Raw genomic sequence first — 17,127 nt, 5'->3', positions numbered from 1 at the left:
GCTGCTGTACGTCTAGACTCTATGGCAGCTCAATACCAATTAATCTGTCTGCTGCACTCCTATAGCAAACTACATTAGGATTATGTTATGGACCGAGATCGATGTGGATTTCCAGGAGATGAGAGATCAAAGTACAGGTGACATTGACCAAGAAGGACGGTTTCAGAAGGCTGGATCAATAACAACCAAGCTCGATTCTTAAAACAAGATTTGGTAGTTTGTCATTTCAAAGGTAGTGAAAGTAGTTAAGCCACCAAAAGAGAAAACTAAATAGTGAATCTTAAACCTACAAACTCATTGAGGCGGCAGGTAGTCTAGTTACAGCGTTAGGCCAGTAACTGAAAGGTTGGTGTTTCGAATTCCCGAACTGACAAGGTACAAATCTGTCGCTCTGCCCCTGAACAAGAGAACCCACTGTTCCCCGGTAGGCCGTCATTGTAAATAAGAATTTTTCTTAACTGACTTGCCTAGTTAAATGAAGGTTAAGTAAAATTTCAATTAAAACAAAACATAAAATGCATCCAGTGACAGTATAGTATCAACCAATGAAACACCTTTAAAACAGTAAGGAGAAAACATACAAAATAAATATTTTTAAGTATAATTTATTGTACATTGTCATTCCTTCCCATTATTTCAGAAGAGCTAACAAAAACTAACATTGCAACATTGCCATTTATACAAAATATAAACTATAAGGGGGAATATAAATTTAACATCAACCCTTCCCACATGGTTACAGTACAATCATTTTGTTAGGACCAACCAGGCATCGAAAGGGAGAGATGCCAGTTATACCCTCCTTGTAAAAGACCAGAAACTCTTTATAAATCACAAGGTATACCGACACAAGCCCAGTATCAATTTTATTATCTCTACATACAACACTGGTACATTTCCAATAACAAAAAAACTCAAAAAGTGCCAAATCGTGACCATTTAAAATAGTTTAATTAAAAGAGGCTTGAGTTTCTCTTTAATAATCTATGTGCAACCTTCACTTTGGGCAGGGCACATACAAAAAAAATTTAGAATTATTTACCAGGTGAAATTAAAACTACAATAAGAACTTCTGAACACACAAGTGGTCCACATTTTTTTCAAGAGACCTGACATGACAGCCACTTCCCTGTAGGCCTACATACCCCAGACTACCCCAGACTGATAACCAGGATGTTGGTTGTGTTACTATGGAAATGCAGGTCTTGAGGGTTGGCAGAGCAAGAAGCCATGTTGAGGTTCCGCATGGGGTTTCGAAATAGGGGAGGGGTGCGAGGGGTCGATGGTGGCGGCTTCCTCTCCAACTAACGTCCCCCCCGGAAAAAAAAGTCAGCACTAGGATTTTCTTTTTTCTGTGGGGGCGAACGAGTGGGTGTGGGTGATGTGGAGTCCATTTTGGCTGCTGGATGTTAGGATTGTGGTCTTGGTTCAGTGCGGTTGAGGGGAGTGGTGGTGGTTGAGGTGGTAACAGGAGGGTGGATCAAGGGTTATGGGTTCAACAAAAGCAGTGCAGGAGCCAGGTCGCCATGACGATGGGGAGCAGGAGGGAGAAGTGGCTGGACTGCAGTGACATGCCCACTCCGGTAGGGTAGGTGGAGTTGGCCGAGCTGCTGTACGTGTTCGTGGTGGAGTTGATGCTGGAATTTAGCAGGTTGCTCCATGTGTTGTTCTGGGAGACCACCTGCAGGCAAACAGGAAAAGGCTTGGTTTAGCAACAGTTCTTCATTTTTGAACAAACACATTCTAGCCAAAACACATTCACATTTTAGTCATTAGACAGAGCTCTTATCCAAAGTGACTTTTGTAAATTATTTTTTTTACCTTTATTTAACTAGGCAAGTCAGTTAAGAACAAATTCTTATTTTCAATGACAGCCTAGGAACAGTGGGTTAACTGTTCAGGGGCAGAATGACAGATTTGTATTTTGTCAGCTCGGGGATTTGAACTTGTAACCTTCCAGTTACTAGTACATCAATACGATGTCATGTCTAGAGGACTTTACATTTTAGGGTAGAAAAGGAAGGCTGTGAAGAACTAGCAAACAAATACTTCAGGAGGTTAAAAACCAGCTATCTTGGCATATGGGTATTCTAGGCCCAATCTGAAAAACAATCAATGGATTGAGATTTAGAATGGAGGGATGTTTTACAATTAAAGTGACCACCCTATTTACTGAACACCATGTAGGGTAGTCCAATTTGTCATGCCATATCCAAAGAAAAATCCTAGATTAGACCAAATCAGTAACCTAACTGAACCAAGCACATTTCCACTGAATGTTCTTCCAACTGGTAGCCTAGCTAGTTTATTTTGCAAAATAGCAAATCGTGCAAATTAAACACAATGCACTTTTCATTTATACATCCGCTACACTGGAAAGAAAACATGAACAGGAGGAAACTGCCCCCCCCCCCCCTAAAGATGTAACCTGTTCGTGTCTCTGTTCGGGTCACACCCAGTTATCACGTTGGCCTGTACATGTAACACCACATTGAACGCTAGTCCAAACAGTCACGCGCAAACGGACGGTCTTCGCTATTCGTTTCAGGTATCGTTTGTCGCGCAGCACTGAAAGGAACTTTATCCCTTTGGTAGACTGGTAGACTCGGGTGTAGGTGGCTTTAAATCATTAATTTACCGAGATGTTTTTAATAAATTAAAGAAACGTGCATCACAACTATTAGGATTATTGCCAACAAGACAAGATGGATAGATAGATGTTGAGGAACGGTCCCAAAATGTGCGCACACGTTAAAGTAAGTGATTGGCACCAATGTGAGGCTTATGACTTGGATCAGATCATATAATTGCATGATTTTACCTGATTACTACCCACTGGGCAAACACTGTTTGAATCAAAAAAAAAAAAAAAAGCAATGTGATGACATGAATCAACATAGAAAACGGATTGGTTTTTTTAAAAGTCATCAACATAAGGTTATTTTGGCTTTTTTTTTTTTTTTACCCAACTTTTAACCTAAATCCAATGACATGATGACATGGTGAAATGTTTTGTTGAATTCAGGTTAGTTGACAAATCAACCAAATGTAAATAAAAACTGGCCGAACTGACGTCTGTGCTCGGTGGGCTACTTTAAATCCTCTCTGCCATAGTCCTATAACGTTAAAACCATATCACGAACAATTATAGACTATCGAAGAAATACCCTACAACAAAAACACCTCACGCAAATAAAATGCGAATTACTTTACAAAAAACAGGAAAAATACTTAATATTAATAATAAATGTATTTGGCATACCTGTGTCGATAAACATATAGCGAACACAATCACTCCGAGATGAACAACCATCATTTTCGACATCCTTGTGATGATTTGGCTAGAACTTCAAGCTCAGACGCAGCCACAGCTCCTCTGAAAATGTGATCACTGAAATAGTTGGACCGACCTTCTTTATACCAGCATCATGACGGACGTGTGACGTGAGAATTGTCACATACCTACAGTAAACAACCAGGAAACAAAATAACCAATTAATGTTAAATTTTGCGCTCAACATATTTATTTTATTTAGAACATATTGGTCGTTAAAATCCATATGCCGTTTGTATATTTTATAAGGGTGTGTCATCAGTGGGAAAGCTACATTCAGAGCTACATTCGGAAGCTTTTTGTGGAATAAAACAAAATATTGGAACGGCTCCCATTGAATGAAATGGTCTGCTCTAGGGGCAACTTCAATCCAGGAATTATTAGGTTTCAACGTCCAAATAAGTCATTTGCAACGAGTTGCTTGGCCGGTATCTTCTGCCAACAGTTCAGAATGAACCTCTTCGTCGTCATTTTACTTGCGTCTTTGGTCTTTGGAAAGTTTCTTATTATATATATATTTACCATTGTAGGCTATGGGCTAAGGATAGGTTCCTATGACCAATACAGGAATCTCTAGATTTTCTGTCCAAGACCTATCTGTATAGAAATCTAATGGGCCAAATACAAAATGAACATCATCGCCTGAGGTGGCCAAATTCCATATGCAAAAGCATCCAACGGGTGAGCCACCACTGCCTCAACCGAAAACAGGCTATTGTCGCCCTCTGGTGGCAAGTCAAAGTATCGCAAAATAAAATATATCTTACACCAGCCCTTTACAAGCGAATTGGCGAAACCTTCTGTTTGTACTGCACCAACGTTTTTAATAATTTTCAAAACTGCCAGGGGTATACCAAAATGCAATTTTTATGATTGAATCCAGATGTGGGATTGTACATTTTGGCCTATAAATACCGTCCCTAGTCTCCTCGCTTTCGGGTAAGTGGATTTCTGAGAGAATAGTGAAATGATCTGATCCCCTCCAGAGGGATCCCAAAGAGACAGCACTCCTTCGCTGCCTGCAGAGGCACCAGATGTGCTCTGTTATTGAGACGGGGAGAAAGTGGGGCCTTTAGTAAGGCATCAGATAAGCCCGTTTCCCAAAGCTCAGGCTGATTGTGTGTCACCAGCGGGGGGGGGGGGGGGGGGGGCTGAGAGACATAACATATAACATGATATAACATATAAGATTACATATACTATAACATATAACAACATATATAACATGACATATAACGTAATATATAACATATAACATATAACAACATATAACATAACATGTACTATAATATATACAGTGGGGAGAACAAGTATTTGATACACTGCCGATTTTGCAGGTTTTCCTACTTCCAAAGCATGTAGAGGTCTGTAATTTTTATCATAGGTACACTTCAACTGTGAGAGACGGAATCTAAACCCGAACAACCAGAAAATCACATTATATGTTTTTTTAAGTAATTCATTTTCATTTTATTTTACCACAGTGTCCAAAGAAGGGCCAGAAGTATAGAGAATGGTGTCGTCTGCATAGAGGTGGGTCAAAAAATCACCATACAACATATTTATTTTACTAGGCAAGTCAGTTAAGAACAAATTCTTATTTTCAATGACGGCCTAGGAACAGTGGGTTCCTAGGCCTGTTCAGGGGAAGAACGACAGATTTGTACCTTGTCCGCTCGGGGGTTTGAACTCACAACCTTACGGTTACTAGTACAACACTCTAAACACTAGGCTAACCTATACTATAATATGTAACAGAACATATAATATATAATATAACATATACTATAATATATAACATAAGATAACATACACTATAATATGTAACATATAACATAACATACAATATATAACATAACATATAATATAATATATAATATAATATATAACAACACATAACATACACTATAATATATAACATAACATATAATATATAGCATTACATATACAATAATACATAACATATAATATTTAACATAACATATACTATAATATGTAACATATAACATAACATATAATATATAACATAACATATACTATAATATATAACATAACATATAACATAACATACACTATAATATATAATATATAACAACCCATATCATATACTATAACATATAACATAACATACACTATATAACATTACATATACTATAACATATAATATAACATACAATATATAACATTACATATACTATAATATATAACATTACATATACTATAACATATACTATAATATATAACATATTACAACATATTACATATAATATATAACATATACTATAATATATAACATACCATATAATATAATATATAACATAACATATAATATAATTTATAACATATAATATGTATAATATATAGCAATATAGCAATATATATAGCAATATATAGCATAGCATATAATATATCATTTACATTTACATTTAAGTCATTTAGCAGACGCTCTTATCCAGAGCGACTTACAAATTGGTGAATTCACCTTCTGACATCCAGTGGAACAGCCACTTTACAATAGTGCATCTAAATCATTTAAGGGGGGGGGTGAGAAGGATTACTTTATCCTATCCTAGGTATTCCTTGAAGAGGTGGGGTTTCAGGTGTCTCCGGAAGGTGGTGATTGACTCCGCTGTCCTGGCGTCGTGAGGGAGTTTGTTCCACCATTGGGAGGCCAGAGCAGGGAACAGTTTTGACTGGGCTGAGCGGGAACTGTACTTCCTCAGTGGTAGGGAGGCGAGCAGGCCAGAGGTGGATGAACGCAGTGCCCTTGTTTGGGTGTAGGGCCTGATCAGAGCCTGGAGGTACTGCGGTGCCGTTCCCCTCACAGCTCCGTAGGCAAGCACCATGGTCTTGTAGCGGATGCGAGCTTCAACTGGAAGCCAGTGGAGAGAGCGGAGGAGCGGGGTGACGTGAGAGAACTTGGGAAGGTTGAACACCAGACGGGCTGCGGCGTTCTGGATGAGTTGTAGGGGTTTAATGGCACAGGCAGGGAGCCCAGCCAACAGCGAGTTGCAGTAATCCAGACGGGAGATGACAAGTGCCTGGATTAGGACCTGCGCCGCTTCCTGTGTGAGGCAGGGTCGTACTCTGCGGATGTTGTAGAGCATGAACCTACAGGAACGGGCCACCGCCATGATGTTAGTTGAGAATGACAGGGTGTTGTCCAGGATCACGCCAAGGTTCTTAGCGCTCTGGGAGGAGGACACAATGGAGTTGTCAACCGTGATGCCGAGATCATGGAACGGGCAGTCCTTCCCCGGGAGGAAGAGCAGCTCCGTCTTGCCGAGGTTCAGCTTGAGGTGGTGATCCGTCATCCACACTGATATGTCTGCCAGACATGCAGAGATGCGATTCGCCACCTGGTCATCAGAAGGGGGAAAGGAGAAGATTAATTGTGTGTCGTCTGCATAGCAATGATAGGAGAGACCATGTGAGGTTATGACAGAGCCAAGTGACTTGGTGTATAGCGAGAATAGGAGAGGGCCTAGAACAGAGCCCTGGGGGATACCAGTGGTGAGAGCGCGTGGCGAGGAGACAGATTCTCGCCACGCCACCTGGTAGGAGCGACCTGTCAGGTAGGACGCAATCCAAGCGTGGGCCGCGCCGGAGATGCCCAACTCGGAGAGGGTGGAGAGGAGGATCTGATGGTTCACAGTATCGAAGGCAGCCGATAGGTCTAGAAGGATGAGAGCAGAGGAGAGAGAGTTAGCTTTAGCAGTGCGGAGCGCCTCCGTGATACAGAGAAGAGCAGTCTCAGTTGAATGACTAGTCTTGAAACCTGACTGATTTGGATCAAGAAGGTCATTCTGAGAGAGATAGCGGGAGAGCTGGCCAAGGACGGCAGGTTCAAGAGTTTTGGAGAGAAAAGAAAGAAGGGATACTGGTCTGTAGTTGTTGACATCGTAGGGGTCGAGTGTAGGTTTTTTCAGAAGGGGTGCAACTCTCGCTCTCTTGAAGACGGAAGGGACGTAGCCAGCGGTCAGGGATGAGTTGATGAGCGAGGTGAGGTAAGGGAGAAGGTCTCCGGAAATGGTCTGGAGAAGAGAGGAGGGGATAGGGTCAAGCGGACAGGTTGTTGGGCGGCCGGCCGTCACAAAAAGCGAGATTTCATCTGGAGAGAGAGGGGAGAAAGAGGTCAGAGCACAGGGTAGGGCAGTGTGAGCAGAACCAGCGGTGTCGTTTGACTTAGCAAACGAGGATCGGATGTCGTCGACCTTCTTTTCAAAATGGTTGACGAAGTCATCTGCAGAGAGGGAGGAGGGGGGGAGGGGGAGGAGGATTCAGGAGGGAGGAGAAGGTGGCAAAGAGCTTCCTAGGGTTAGAGGCAGATGCTTGGAATTTAGAGTGGTAGAAAGTGGCTTTAGCAGCAGAGACAGAGGAGGAAAATGTAGAGCGGAGGGAGTGAAAGGATGCCAGGTCCGCAGGGAGGCGAGTTTTCCTCCATTTCCGCTCGGCTGCCCAGAGCACTGTTCTGTGAGCTCGCAATGAGTCGTCGAGCCACGGAGCGGGAGGGGAGGACCGAGCCGGCCTGGAGGATAGGGGACATAGAGAGTCAAAGGATGCAGAAAGGGAAGAGAGGAGGGTTGAGGAGGCAGAATCAGGAGATAGGTTGGAGAAGGTATGAGCAGAGGGAAGAGATGATAGGATGGAAGAGGAGAGAGTAGCGGGGGAGAGAGAGCGAAGGTTGGGACGGCGCGATACCATCCGAGTAGGGGCAGTGTGGGAAGTGTTGGATGAGAGCGAGAGGGAAAAGGATACAAGGTAGTGGTCGGAGACTTGGAGGGGAGTTGCAATGACATATAACATATATATATATATAACATATCACATAACATATAATATATAACATATACTATAATATATAACATAATATATAACATAACATATACTATAATTTATGTTAATTTATAACATATAACAACATATACCATAACATATACTATAATATATAACATATAATATATAACATATAATATATAACATAACATATACTATAATATACAACATATAACAACACATAACATAACATACTACTACTACTACTTCTATGAGAAGGCCCTTTACATCAGCAGAAAAAAAGGATGTCAGATCCGACACCAATATCAACTTGTTCAAAGTCATATACTGGTCACAGACTTCTGAGAGGAACATTCCCAATAAAGTAGAGTTAATCATTCATTGAATAGACATAGTTTTGCTGCCTGTGGGATTTCATCAGAGCAGAATGATAAGGCATATCGAGTCTGCGTGTGGTATGAATGACCTTAAAGGGAGAGTGGGTTGTAAGCTACTTTCCTCTGTTATGCTGTGTCCAAGGCTGCTATCCCACTGGGCACAAACATCAGTCCAACGTCTTGTTTTGATTTACATTTGGTTGAGTTGTCATTTAATGAATTCAACATGAAACCAATCAAAAAAGTCATCATGTCATTGATTTTAGGTTAAAAGTTGGGTGGAAAAAAAACAAAATTCCCTTAGTTGATGACTATTTAAAAATCCAATCAGTTTTCCAACTTGATTGAATATCATCTCCTCCCAAGGAGCCTCCATTGTTAGGGACGAGGAGCTGCTTCGTGGTCTTATGGAGAGGGTCCAAACTTTGGTTGAGCGCCATGACCGGGCGTAGGACATGCTGCTGGAGCAATTCCGCGGGTTGTCTGGGGGGCAGCCTGCCATGGTGGTAACCCCACTGCCCCTCAGTAACTTGGCGGTTAGCAGCTCTGCCCCACCGGCCACTCCACCTTCCCGGCAGCCCCGTTGACCTCCCCCAGAACACTTTAATGAAGAGCCGAGCACCTGTGGGGGTTTTTAGCTCAGTGTGCCCTAATTTATGAGCTTCAACCCTTCTACTTCCCCTCGGATCGCTCCAAGATAGCCTACTTCATGCTGTTGTCTGGGAGGGCTCTTACCTGGGCTACCGCTGTATGGGAAGAACAGCCGGCCCTGTGCGTGAGTCTGGTGCGTGAGTCTGGAGGGGTTCGTGGGAGAGGTGAGGAAGGTTTTTGATGCCCTGTTTTCTAGGAGAGAAGCTGCCCAGAAGCGAATCCAGCTCCAGGAGGACCCCGGCGGAGTGGCCGACTATGCAGTGGATTTCCCCACATTGGCAGCGGAGAGTAAGTGGAAGAAGGAAGCACTGTTCTTCATGTTCCTGCACGGCATCTCGGAGGAGGTTAAGGACGAGCTTGCTGCTCATGATTTACCCACGGATCTTGACTCCCTCATCGCTTTGACCATTCGTATCGATTGTCGACATTGATGACGTCCTCGTTTTCTCCCGATCCCCCCAAGAACACATACTCCACGTCCAACAGGTTCTCCAGCGCATTCTGGAGAACCAGCTGTTTGTTAAGGCGGAAAAGTGAAAGTTCCATTGCTCCACCATTCTCTTTCTGGGCTACATCATCTCTGCTGGAAATGTCCAGATGGATCCCAAGAAGGTGAGAGCGGTGGTGGGTTGGAATCAGCCTATATCCAGGGTGCAGCTGCAACGCTTCCTGGGGTTCGCTAAATTTATCGCCACTTTATCTGGGGTTACAGCACCCTGGCCTCCCCCTGTCTGCACTCACCTCTACCAAGGTTCCATTCCCGTGGTCCTCTGCCACTGACCGGACATTCTGAGACCTTAAGCACCGCTTCACCACTGCTCCTATCCTGGCTCATCCTGACCCTTCCCGTCAGTTCGTGGTGGAGGCTGATGCTTTGGATGTTGGGGGCTGTTCTGTCCCAACGTTCTGCCCTGGACCTTAAACTGCATCCCCACGCCTTCTTCTCCCACCACCTCAATGCACGGAGAGGAACTACGATGTGAGGAATCTGGAGCTTCTAGCGGTGAAGATGGTGTTGGAGGAATGGAGGCACTGGTTAGAAGGGACGGAATATCCATTCATTGTGTGTACCGACCACAAAAACATGGAATATCTCCGCACTGCCAAGTGCCTCATCTCCAGGCAAGCGAGATGGGCCCTGCTGTTTACCCGGTTCAGCTTTTCCTCTCCTACTGGCCGGGGTCCAAGAGCTTCAGGCCGGATGCCCTGTCTCACCGCTATAACCCCACAATTACCATCCCAAAGCTGGAGACCATCCTTCCCACCTTGTGCCTGGCGATGGCACGCAGCTTCGGTACGCAGCTTCGGTATAGGGATGTTTGTGCCTGATGCTGTTCACTCCGTGGTCCTGGAGTGGGTCCATTCCTCCAGGCTTGCCTGTCACCCGGGATTTAGTCGGACCCTGGCCTTCGTGCGGCAACGGTTTTGGTGACCTACTATGGTTCCAGTTGTTGCCGCGTTTGTCGCTGCCTGCACGGTCTGCACACAGAACAATATTCCTCGGCAAGCTCCAGCTGGTCTTCTCCAACCACTGCCTGTCCCTCACCGTCCCTGGTCCCAAATATCCCTGTATTTCGTCATGGGTCTCCCCCTGTCTGATGGCAACACTGCCATCCTGACAGTGGTCGACTGGTTTTCCAAAGCCGTCCACTTCATTCCTCTCCCCAAACTACCCTCGGCCAAGGAGACGGCCAGCTTATGGTGCAGCACATCTTCCGGATCTACGGACTTCCGGTGGACATGGTCTCCAACCGGAGTCCGCAGTTCTCGTCCCGGTTCTGGAAGGCGTTTTGCACGCTCATGGGGACGTCGGTCAGCCTTTCCTCAGGATTCCACCCCCAGGCCAATGGCCGATCGGAGCAAGCCAAACAGGACTTAGAGACGACTCTTCGCTGCCTGGTCTCCTGCTCCACACTATCGGTTCGGGCAAAGGGTATGGCTCTCCACCTGGGACCTGCCTCTCCAGGTTGAGTCCCGTAAACTTTCCCCCTGTTTCATCAGCCCGTTCCCCATCTTTAGAGTCATTAGCCCACTGCTGTTCCACTGTCGTTACACCGTACCCTCTGTATTCACCCTACTTTCCATGTGTCTAGGATTAAGCCTTTGTCTCACAGCCCTTTGACTTCTGTTTCCAGGCCTGCCCCTTCTCCCCGTGTCATCGATGGCCATCCGGCGTACACAGTGAGGTGCCTCCTGAGTGTTCAACCACAGGGCAGGGGTTTCAAGTACCTGGTTGACTGGGAGGGTAATGGCCCAGAGGAGAGGTGCTGGGTCCCTGCTAGAGACATCCTGGACCCAGCCCTCATCGCCAACTACCACCGCCGGTACGCCGGTCAACCAGGTATGCACCCAGGTGGGATGCCAGATGGAGCCCCAAGAGGGGGGTACTGTCACACCCTGATCTGATTCACCTGTCTTTGTGATTGTCTCCACCCCCCTCCAGGTGTCACCCATCTTCCCCATAATCCCCTGTGTATTTATACCTGTGTTCTCAATTGGTCTGTTGCCAATTTGTCTTGTTCGTGAAGTCAACCAGAGTTTTTGTGTTTCAGCTCCTGCTTTTCCCAGCCTCTCCTTTTCTTGCCCTCCTGGTTTTGACCCCTGCCAGTCCTGACTCTGAGCCTGCCTGCCTGACCACTCTGCCTGCCCCTGAGCCTGCTTTCTGACCTGTACCTTTGTCCCACCTCTGGATTATTGACCTCCACCTACCCTGACCCTGAGCCTGCCTGCCATCCGGTACCCCACCTCTGGTTTACTTAGCCCTGCCTGCCTTGACCTATCTATTGCCTGCCCCTGTTGGATTATTAAACCATTTTTAATTGTATGTTTTCTGCATCTGGGTCTTACCTTCGTACCCAATAGGTGTTTCACGTTGAACACAGAGGATATGTTTGAAGAATTCTGCATGCAGTCTCAATTTGGTGTGTGTCCCAGTTTGTGATTTCTTGGTTGGTGAGCGGACCCAATACCTCACAACCGTAAAGGGCAATGGGTTACATACAGTGCCTTGCAAAAGTATTCGGCCCCCTTGAACTTTGCGACCTTTTGCCACATTTCAGGCTTCAAACATAAAGATATAAAACTGTATTTTTTGTGAAGAATCAACAACAAGTGGGACACAATCATGAAGTGGAACGACATTTATTGAATATTTCAAACTTTTTTAAACAAATCAAAAACTGAAAAATTGGGCGTGCAAAATTATTCAGCCCCTTCACTTTCAGTGCAGCAAACTCTCTCCAGAAGTTCAGTGAGGATCTCTGAATGATCCAATGTTGACCTAAATGACTAATGATGATAAATACAATCAACCTGTGTGTAATCAAGTCTCCGTATAAATGCACCTGCACTGTGATAGTCTCAGAGGTCCGTTAAAAGCGCAGAGAGCATCATGAAGAACAAGGAACACACCAGGCAGGTCCGAGATACTGCTGTGAAGAAGTTTAAAGCCGGATTTGGATACAAAAAGATTTCCCAAGCTTTAAACATCCCAAGGAGCACTGTGCAAGCGATAATATTGAAATGGAAGGAGTATCAGACCACTGCAAATCTACCAAGACCTGGCCGCCCCTCTAAACTTTCAGCTCATACAAGGAGAAGACTGATCAGAGATGCAGCCAAGAGGCCCATGATCACTCTGGATGAACTGCAGAGATCTACAGCTGAGGTGGGAGACTCTGTCCATAGGACAACAATCAGTCGTATATTGCACAAATCTGGCCTTTATGGAAGAGTGGCAAGAAGAAAGCCATTTCTTAAAGATATCCATAAAAAGTGTTGTTTAAAGTTTGCCACAAGCCACCTGGGAGACACACCAAACATGTGGAAGAAGGTGCTCTGGTCAGATGAAACCAAAACTGAACTTTTGGGCAACAATGCAAAACGTTATGTTTGGCGTAAAAGCAACACAGCTCATCACCCTGAACACACCATCCCCACATGGTTTGGGCCTGCTTTTCTTCAGCTGGGACAGGGAAGATGGTTAAAATTGATGGGAAGATGGATGGAGCCAAATAAAGGACCATTCTGGAAGAAAACCTGATGGAGTCTGCAAAAGACCTGAGACTGGGACGGAGATTTGTCTTCCAACAAGACAATGATCCAAAACATAAAGCAAAATCTACAATGGAATGGTTCCAAAATAAACATATCCAGGTGTTAGAATGGCCAAGTCAAAGTCCAGACCTGAATCCAATCGAGAATCTGTGGAAAGAACTGAAAACTGCTGTTCACAAATGCTCTCCATCCAACCTCACTGAGCTCGAGCTGTTTTGCAAGGAGGAATGGGAAAAAATTTCAGTCTCTCGATGTGCAAAACTGATAGAGACATACCCCAAGCGACTTACAGCTGTAATCGCAGCAAAAGGTGGCGCTACAAAGTATTAACTTAAGGGGGCTGAATCATTTTGTATGCCCAATTTTTCCGTTTTTGATTTGTTAAAAAAGTTTGAAATATCCAATAAATGTTGTTCCACTTCATGATTGTGTCCCACTTGTTGTTGATTCTTCACAAAAAAATACAGTTTTATATCTTTATGTATGAAGCCTGAAATGTGGCAAAAGGTCGCAAAGTTCAAGGGGGCCGAATAGTTTCGCAAGGCACTGTAACTGATTCAAGTATTTTTAGCCAGATCCTAATTGGTAAGTTTAATTAATTGATGTTTGTGGATGTTACCTGTGGTGCTGATGTTTAGGCTAAGGTATGTATAGTTTTTTGTGTGCTGGGTGGAATTTGTATTTGTGGTCCGAGCAACTGGACATTTTTTGGAGCACCATTACTTTCATCTTATTGAGATTTACTGCCAGGGCCCAGGTCTGACAGAATTTGTGCAGAAGATCTAGGTGCTGCTATAGGCCCTCCTTGGTTGGGGACAGAAGCACCAGATCATCAGCAAACAGTAGACATTTTATTTCAGATTCTTTTAGGGTGAGGCCAGGCACTGCAGACAGTTGTAGTGCCATCACCAATTTGTTGATATATATGTTGAAGAGGGTGGGGCTTAAGCTGCATCCCTGTCTCACCCCACAGCCCTGTGGAAAGAAATGTGTGTTTTTTGCCAATTTTAACCGCACACTTGTTGTTTGTGTACATGGATTTTATCATTTTGTATGTTTCCCCCCCAACACTTTCCATCAAGTTGTATAGCAGACCCTCATGCCAAATTGAGTCAAAATCTTTTTTTAAATCAACAAAGCATGAGAAGACTTTACCTTTGTTTTGTTTAGTCTGTTTGTCAATTAGGGTGTGCAGGGGGAATACGTGGTCTTTCTTACAGTAATTTGGTAAAAATCCAATTTTACATTTGCTCAGTACATTGCTTTCACTGAGGAAATGTACAAGTCTGCTGTAAATGATAAAGCAGAGGATTTTCCCAAGGTTGCTGTTGATGCATATCCCACGGTAGTTATTGGGGTCAAATTTGTCTCCACTTTTGTCGATTGAGGTGACCAGTCCATGGTTCCAAATATTGGGGAAGATGCCAGAGCTAAGGATGATGTTAAAGAGTTTAAGTATAGCCAATTGAAATTTGTGGTCTGTATATTTTATAATTTCATTTAGGATACTATCAACACCACAGGCCTTTTTGGGTTGGAGGGTTTGTATTTTGTCCTGTAGTTCATGTAATACAAGAATCGAGTGTGTTCTGGTAGTCTTTAATAGTTTCTAAGATTCTAAGATTGTCACGCCCTGACCTTAGAGCTTTTTACGTCTCTATTTTGGTTTGGCCAGGGTGTGATTTGGGTGGGCATTCTATGTTCCTTTTTCTATGTTTTTGCATTTCTTTGTTTAGGCCGGGTATGGTTCTCAATCAGGGACAGCTGTCTATCGTTGTCTCTGATTGGGAACCATACTTAGGTAGCTTTTTCCCACAGGGTTTTTGTGGGTAGTTAATTTCTGTTTAGTGTTTTGCACCTTTTAGGACTGTTTCGGTTATTCCCTTTGTTATAGTGTTCAGTTTTAATAAAGAAAGCATGAACACTTACCACACTGCGCTTTGGTCCGATGATTTCTCTTCTTCAGATGACGAATACGGTTACAAAAATTTGCATTTGATCATGTATATGTTTTTGCTGTTTGTTCTTTGATATAGGGCCAAAAAAGATTGGAGAGGTGGTTTATCTATACTGCTCCATTTTGGATAGATAACTCTCCGTGTTGTTTAGTGTTTTCCAATTTTCCAGAAGGGGTTAGAGTCTGTGGATTCTTCAACTACATTGAGCTGATTTCTAACATGTTGTTTACATTTACATTTACATTTAAGTCATTTAGCAGACGCTCTTATCCAGAGCGACTTACAAATTGGTGAATTCACCTTCTGACATCAGTGGAACAGCCATTTTACAATAGTGCATCTAAATCATTTAAGGGGGGGGGGGGGGGTTGTTCCTACTGTAGTATTTTTGTGATTCACCATAGTGAAGGCATAGGCTCAGGTTTTCTGGGTCTCTATGTTTTTGGTTGGATAGGTTTCTCAATTTCTTTCTTAGGTTTTTGCGTTCTTCATCAAACCATTTTGTCATTGTGAAATTGTTAGATTTGATAGGGAAGCTCAGAGGTCAAATATACTGATTAGGTTTTCGACTGCCAAATTTACACCTTCGCTATTACAGTGAAAGGTTTTTTAATGGCATCAGACCGAGGCTCTGCATCTGTCCTCGTGCTCCTAGACCTTAGTGCTGCTTTTGATACCATCGATCACCACATTATTTTAGAGAGATTGAAAACCCAAATTGGTCTACACGGACAAGTTCTGGCCTGGTTTAGATCTTATCTGTCGGAAAAAATATCAGTTTGTCTCTGTGAATGGTTTGTCCTCTGACAAATCAACTGTAAATTTCAGTGTTCCTCGAGGTTCTGTTTTAGGACCACTATTGTTTTCACTATATATTTTACCTCTTGGGGATGTCATTCGAAAACATAATGTTAACTTTCACTGCTATGCGGATGACACACAGCTGTACATTTCAATGAAACATGGTGAAGCCCCAAAATTGCCCTCGCTAGAAGCATGTGTTTCAGACATAAGGAAGTGGATGGCTGCAAACTTTCTACTTTTAAACTCAGACAAAACAGAGATGCTTGTTCTACGTCCCAAGAAACAGAGATCTTCTGTTGAATCTGACAATCAATCTTAATGCTTGTACGGTCGTCTCAAATAAAACTGTGAAGGACCTCGGCATTACTCTGGACCCTGATCTCTCTTTTGAAGAACATATCAAGACTGTTTCAAGGACAGCTTTTTTCCATCTACATAACATTGCAAAAATCAGAAACTTTCTGTCCAAAAATGATGCAGAAAAATTAATCCATGCTTTTGTCACTTCTAGGTTAGACTACTGTAATGCTCTACTTTCCGCCTACCTGGATAAAGCACTAAATAAACTTCAGTTAGTGGTAAATACGGCTGCTAGAATCCTGACTAGAACCAAAAAATGTGATCATATTACTCCAGTGCTAGCCTCCCTACACTGGCTTCTGGTCAAGGCAAGGGCTGACTTCAAGGTTTTACTGCTAACCTACAAAGCATTACATGGGCTTGCTCCTACCTATCTCTCTGATTTGGTCCTGTCATACATACCTACACGTACTGAACGGTCACAAGACGCAGGCCTCCTAATTGTCCCTAGAATTTCTAAGCAAACAGCTGGAGGCAGGGCTTTCTCCTATAGAGCTCCATTTTTATGGAATGGTCTGCCTACCCATGTGAGAGATGCAAACTCGGTCTCAACCTTTAAGTCTTTACTGAAGACTCATCTCTTCAGTGGGTCATATGATTGAGTGAAGTCTGACCCAGGAGTGTGAAGGTGAACGGAAAGGCTCTGGAGCAACGAACTGCCCTTGCTGTCTCTGCCTGGCCGGTTCTCCTCTTTCCACTGGGATTCTCTGCCTCTAACCCTATTACAGGGGCTGAGTCACTGGCTTACTAGGGCTCTTTCATACCGTCCCTAGGAGGGGTGCGTCACTTG

At 43.7% G+C, this 17,127-nt stretch overlaps 2 long non-coding RNA genes across 2 annotated transcripts; one reads left to right on the top strand and one right to left on the bottom strand.

The window, feature by feature from the left end:
- Nucleotides 1-589: 589 nt before the first annotated feature.
- On the bottom strand, nt 590-3,455 carry LOC135506174 (uncharacterized). The gene is made up of 2 exons (XR_010450347.1): nt 3,263-3,455; nt 590-1,681 (listed from the first exon to the last, which is right to left on the bottom strand). It is a non-coding gene; the product is annotated as an uncharacterized LOC135506174 (long non-coding RNA).
- LOC135506175 (uncharacterized) lies at nt 2,555-15,134 on the top strand. Its single transcript, XR_010450348.1, has 4 exons — nt 2,555-2,756; nt 11,295-11,500; nt 11,712-12,080; nt 14,402-15,134. It is a non-coding gene; the product is annotated as an uncharacterized LOC135506175 (long non-coding RNA).
- Nucleotides 15,135-17,127: the final 1,993 nt, after the last annotated feature.

Source organism: Oncorhynchus masou, chromosome 19 (assembly GCF_036934945.1).
Source record: "Oncorhynchus masou masou isolate Uvic2021 chromosome 19, UVic_Omas_1.1, whole genome shotgun sequence".
Classification (NCBI taxonomy): domain Eukaryota; kingdom Metazoa; phylum Chordata; class Actinopteri; order Salmoniformes; family Salmonidae; genus Oncorhynchus; species Oncorhynchus masou.
Note: the sequence above shows the minus strand (reverse complement) of the source record. Positions and strands in the feature narration are given on the sequence as shown.